Consider the following 6,615-nt stretch of genomic DNA (forward strand, 5'->3'; position numbering starts at 1 on the left):
AGGCCCAGGTCTTTCCTACCACTGTGCTGCTGATGAGTTCAAGCCTCTCATCTAGCAGACTCATGCTTAACCATGGTGCTACAGATTCTGTCTGCAGTGATTGTTGTTACGCACCATAGTGTCGGAAGTGACTCATAACTCATAACTGCCCCTCCAGCAGAGGCTTACAGTCAGAGGCTGTGAATGTCATGAGAGGAGATTGACTGTCTTCTCCCCCCACAGTAGCTGTTAGACTCGAACTACCTTTGGGTTGACTGTGCAACTCCCTACCCGTTACGCCATTAGAGCTCCCTCTCTAATGATTACAGCCTTGGAAACTCAATGAAGCAATTCCATGCTCCACCATAGGAGTTGTTACGAGCTGATAGAAATAAGTTTTTCATAGGTTAGAGTACTGGGATACAGACTCCTATGCAGAGCTTTCACAGAAAGAAATGAATAGTCACAAACTGTATTTACCCCTCCTTTTTATAAAATTATTTAAATTTTTTATACTGGTTTATTTATGAAGTTTGAATATATTGTTTTTCATACCAGATCTTTTCCATTTCCTTCACCCCCCCATATATCAAATTGTATGACCCTATGATTAACCCCCTCTCATCCTCACCTCTCTGTTTCCAGCCTCCCAACCTTGGATCCTCATACTCATTCTACAGTAATGTTTTATACAGAATTTGTCTTTATGGGACTGAGTTAGTTCACTCAGCATAATGATCTCCAGGCCCTCCCAAGTTAGGTAGTAATTTACAAAATTATTGCTCCTGTGTGCTATATAGTATTCCATTGTGTGAATGTACCATAATTGCTCAAACCATTCGATTGTGATTGTACATCTGGGCTGTTTCCATGTTCTTCCGATGGTGAATAGTGCTGTTATAACATTGGTGTACAATTCTCTGTTTGTGCCGCAGTTCTCATTTTCTCAGGGTATATTCCTAGCAATGGAATAGCTGGGTCATATGAATTTCTACGTTCAGCTTTTTGAGGAAGCGCCAAACTGCCTTCTAGAGTGTATGTACCATTTTACAATCTCACCAACAATGTATAAGAATTCCTGTCATGCCACATCCTCTCCAACGTTTATTACCTGTCCTGCTTAACTGTATTTTTTTAAAACACAAAACTAGGAGGAGTGTTTGTAGTGTAATTGTACAGCTGTTGTTGCTAGATGCTATCAAGTCGAGTTATGACTAATAACAACTCTATAAAAATCCAGTCTGAAACCTCCCTTATCCCCCTCTAGCCTTATTTCTGCCACAGCCCATTGTTATGGTCACTGTGTTAATTCATCTCACTGAGGGTCTTTCCTTCCTTCCTGGGCCCTTCACTTCTCTGAGCAAGATGTCCTTCTCGAAGGACTGGCCCTTTCTAAAAACATGCTCATGGTGAAGTTTCACTATCATCCTCTCTAAGGAGTATCCTGACTTCACTCTCCCCAAAATTCATTTATTGTTTCTTGGGGCAGTCCATGGGATATTTATTGCTCTTTTCAAGCACTACAATTCAAAGGCATCTATTTTTCTTCTGTTGTCCTTACTCATTGTCCGGTTCACAAATGTATATCAAGTAATTGAAAAGACTATGGCTTGCATAAGTCATACTTTAATGTTTAAACTGACATCCTTTCTCTTTAGCAGTTTGGAGAGATCCCTGACAGCAGACTTTCCCAATGCAATATGTCTCTTTTGATTTCTTGATTGCTAGTGCCAAGGTTGTTGAATGTAGATCTGAGTAAGAGAAAATCAATGAAAATTTCTAACTTTTCTGTATTCATCATGGTGTTGCCTATTGGGCCAGTGATGTGAATTTTTCTTTTCTTGATGCTAAGAAGTAATTAAGCTTTCCTTTTCTCCCATTTCAGCTTGTCTATGATGAACATAAGTGACTGATACAGAGATTTATAAACCAGTCAGGGGTCATATCTCTGGTTTCCCATGTTTTTCTTTTTTATAAATTAACGCCCTAGTAAAATATTCATTTTAAGCATAATGGATTTTGTCCTTTTCCATTAATATTCCCTTTTCTGCTTTTGTTTTGATGAAAATACACAGAATACAGTAAACGCCAATTTAACAATTTCTATATACAGTCAACACTCTCAGCACCAGTAGCCAGGAAATTAAAAGACGTATTGCCATGGGAAAGTCTGCTGTTAGGGACCTCTCCAAAGTACTGAAGAGCAATGGTGTCTCTCTGGAGACTAAGGTGGGTCTGATACAGGCCATGATCTTTGCTATCACTTATTATGCATCAGACAGTTGGACAATGACTAAGGAGGATAGAAAGAGAATTAATGACTCTGAGCTGTGGTGCTGGAGAAGAGTATTGAGGGTACCGTGGACTGCTAGGAAAACAAACAGATTCATCCTGGAAAGGGTCAAACTGGGCGGCTCCTTGGAGGCGAAGATTCTGAGGCTCCATCTAACATACTTTGGACATGTTGTAAGGAGAGACCAGTCCTTGGAGAGGGACATCATGCTTGGGAGGGTGGAGGGACGCAAAGGAGAGGAAGGCCCTCTATGAGGTGGATTGATTCAGTGACTGGGGTAATCAGGATGGGTGTGTTGGAGATAGTGCAATTGGCACAGGACAGAGCAGAGTTTAGGGCTGTTGTACATAGGGTCGCTATGAGTTGCAAGCGACTCGACATAACAACAACATATGTATCATTCAGTGATTTTAATGACTATTACCTTTGTTTTGGGAGAACGTGCAGCATTAGAACACCTTTTCTCTAATATAGTATAGTTTTTTACACTCTCACATCAGACATTAGAAATATTGTTTGTTTATGTCTCAGAATCCCGTACCAACCAGTATAGAACTTTGCCCCAGAGAAAGAATTTTTTTCTGGGCTAAGATTTTTAAAAGATATAATGTTGGCAAATTTCCCATGTAATTTTTTTATCCACTTCATATTTAGCATTCACTTTTTCACCACAGAATTTTCACATGGTTCTCACCCAGAGACATTTTTGTCTCTCAGGAAGCACTTAGCAATGTCTGCAGACAATTTTATTTATCACAGGTGTTGAGATGCTGCTGGTTTCAGGTGGGCAGAGACTAAGAATGATATTAAACACTTTACAAAGCTTAGGGGATTTTCTGTGCACTCCAAAGAATTATTCAGTCCTAAATGACAACATAGTCAAGGTTACAATCTCTAGCTTGCACTGCACTACTTCTGAAAGCTCTATTCTCCCATGTTAAATGGACACACATTTCTCTGATTCTTTTTTTTATGGTTTACATTAACTTGTTTCTCTGCCAACATACTAGAAAGCTTATGACTTTCTTGTATTCATTCACTTAATGCTAATTCAAGTCTTAACCATCTTTTCTGTCCTCCGTAATGCTTTTCAATATACCATGAGTTCTTAGTCATCACCATCTCTGCTTATTTTCAACAACTTGCCTTTATAGTGTTGAGTCATAATCTACAAGATTTTTAGTATTCGGGGAGCTCTGGTGGCTAAGTGTAAGCAATTTCACTGACAATACAAAGGGAGGAAGTTCAAATCCAGTAGCTCTTCTTGGGGAGAAGATGGTCCATTTCCTCCTGTAGAATTTACTGCCTCTGAAGTCCCCAAACATATTGCAGTGTCTGTTATGAATTGGTTCTGATTTGATGGTACAGAAAAACAACATTTTCCAGTGTTGTTATTTTAGTATGTGCTGTGAAACCCGTGACTTATATGCACTTATACATGCTTACATGTACAGCAGCTCTGAACCCTGCTCTTTCCTGAACCAATCTCACTATCTCTGATACACGTAACACCATTATCCCACTTACTGAGTCAATCTATCTCATCGTTTTTCTTCGCTGAGCTATCCCTCCATCCATTTAAATATGGTGTCCTTCTCCAAGAACTGCTCCCTCCTTACAACATGCTCAAAGTGTGTGAAATGGAACTTCAAAATCCTGGCCTCACAGGAGTAGCTTTGTTTCACCCTCCCAAGGGCATACCTGTTTGTTCTCTTGGTAGTTCATGGTATGTTCAATACTCTTCTCCAATGCCACAACTCAAAGGTATAAATTCTTCTATCATTCTCATTCATTGTCTAGCTGTCTAATGTATATATAGCAAGTAATTGCAAAGATCATGGCTTGGATCAGGCACACCTTCATCTCCAGATTGGTATTGTTGCTCTTAAGCACTCTGAAGAGATACCTGACAGCAGATTTTCCTAATGCAAAGTCTTTTTTATTTCCTGACTGCTGGTGCCAGGAGTGTTGATTGTTAGATCAAGCAAGCTGAAATTGTTAACAATCTCAATCTCTTCTCCATCTATCATAGTGCTGCCAATTGGCCTACTGACGAGAATCTTTGTTTTCTTGATGTTGAACTTCAACCCATCCTGAAGATGCAGTCTGTGGCCTTCTGCAGCAAATGCTCTAGGTTCTCCTCAGTAGGAGGCAAGATTGTATCATCTGCAAAACATGGGTTGTTTTGGAGTCTTCCTCCAATCCTGATACCACATTAATCCTCATAATGTCCAAAATCCCAAATGATCTCCTTTATATATAGATTGAAAAGATATGGGAAAGGACACATCTCTGCTGCACTCCTTTATTGATTTTGGAACCATGTAGTGTTTCCTTACTCAGTCCTGACAACTGCTTTGGGGTCTAAACACAGGTTTCACACGAGAACAATCAAGTGTTCTGTGATTCCCATTCTTCTTAAGGTTAGTCACAATTTGTTGTGACCCACATAGTTAAATAAATGCCTTTGCACTGTCAATGCAACACAGATAGACATTCCTCTTGTGCTCTGCTCTCAGTCAAGATCCATTTGATATTGGCCATAATGTCTCTAGTGCCACAGCCTCTTTGAAACCCAGCTTGTATTTCTTGTAGTTCTCTGTTAATGTCCTGTTGCAGTCATTTTTAAATTACCTTCAGCAGGATTTTGCTTGCATATGACATTAGTGATATTGTTCAATAATTTCCATGCTCTTGTCAGATCACCTCTTTTTGGAATGGAACTAAATTGGACCTCTTCCAGTCAGTTGGCAAGGTAGTTGACCTCCACATTTCTTGGCACAACCTGGTGAACATGCCCAGGGCTGTATGTGTTTGTTGAAATATGCCAATTGGTATTCCATCAATTCCTGAAGTCTTGTTTTTTGCCAGTTCCTTCAGAGCAGTTTGAACTTCCTCCATCATCACCATTGCCTTTTGATCATATGTCATGTCATGAAATTCTTCTTTGTCAGATAACTCTTTTTAGTACAGTGACTCTGAATACTCTTTTCATATTCTTTTACACTTCCTGGCCCATTCAATATTCTGTCCATAGTATCCTCAAGTATTGCAAGTTGAAGCTTAAATTTGTTCTTCTGTTCCTTCAGCTTAGGAAATGCTGAGCAACTTTGTCACTTTTCATTTTCTGACTCCAGCTCTTTGCACATTTCATTATAATATATAGCTTTGTCTTCTTAAACTGCCCTTTGAAATCCTCCTTAACTTCCTGAGTTCAGCTCCTTATCGCTCTGATTGCTTTGCTTTGCTTTGGCTTCTTGGCATTCTAGAGCTGTGGTCAGAATCTCTTCTGACACCATATATATCTTTTCTTCCTCCTTTGTTTTTTTAATGATCTTTTACATTCTTCAGTGATGATAATCTTAATATCATCCCACAACTCTTCATTCATTAATGTTCAAGGCCTCCAACCTGTTTCTGAGATGGTTTTTAAATTAATTTGGGATAGATTCAAGGTAAAATTTTAGTTCTCATGGATTTGTTTTCATTTTCTTTAGTTTCATTTTGAACTTGCCTGTGAACAGTTGATGGTCTTTTCCACAATCAGCACCAGGCTAGTTTTCATAGTTGATTTTGAGCATTTTCAACAATTCTTTCCACAGATGAAATCAATCTGATTGCTGTATAGACCATCAGGTGAGGCCCATGTATATAGTTGTTATTTGTATTTGTTATAAAATGTTTTTGCAAGGAATTAAAACATTGATAGTTCAAAACTCTATGATTTGATCTCCAACCTCATTTCTGTCACCAAGTCCATGTTTCCCCACTTCTGCTCTTTGTTTCTTGCTTCCAAAGTTTGCATTCCAGTCACCCATTATTATCAATTCATCTTGGTTGCATGATTTCCAACTGCAAAATTTGGTAGAAATTTATTTTCTCCTCTTTGGCTCTGTATTGCCCTTGTATACCCAACCTGAGATTGATTGTAAACACTCACTAGGAAAGGAGTTGAAAGGCAGGTGGCTTGAATTCACCATCTGCACCTGGAGAGGTAGATGGGTGATCACCTCCCAATAGATTTACAGAACCTGGTGGAGGGTCAGCTATAAGGGTGTCCTCTAGAGCCAGGTGTGGGAGGTGTGTGGTTACCCCAATACTGTGTCATCAACATAACAGAGGGAGTCTCTCCCTCCCTCTCTCCCTCCCTCCCTCCCTCTGTCTTTCTTTCTCTCTCTCTTTCTCTGAGAGAAAGAGAATATGAGAATTCACTCTACAGCATCTCTGAAATATCTGTTATTCTGTGATTCCATCCTTCTATATCACAGCAGTCTCCTGTGTTAAAGAATTCTACAAAGATTTCTTCTTTTTAAAAACATTTTCCCCTCTCATATCAATGGTAA

This window comes from Elephantulus edwardii, unplaced genomic scaffold, assembly GCF_000299155.1.
Source record: "Elephantulus edwardii isolate Elephantulus edwardi_28Jun2011 unplaced genomic scaffold, EleEdw1.0 scaffold00017, whole genome shotgun sequence".
NCBI classification, from domain to species: domain Eukaryota; kingdom Metazoa; phylum Chordata; class Mammalia; order Macroscelidea; family Macroscelididae; genus Elephantulus; species Elephantulus edwardii.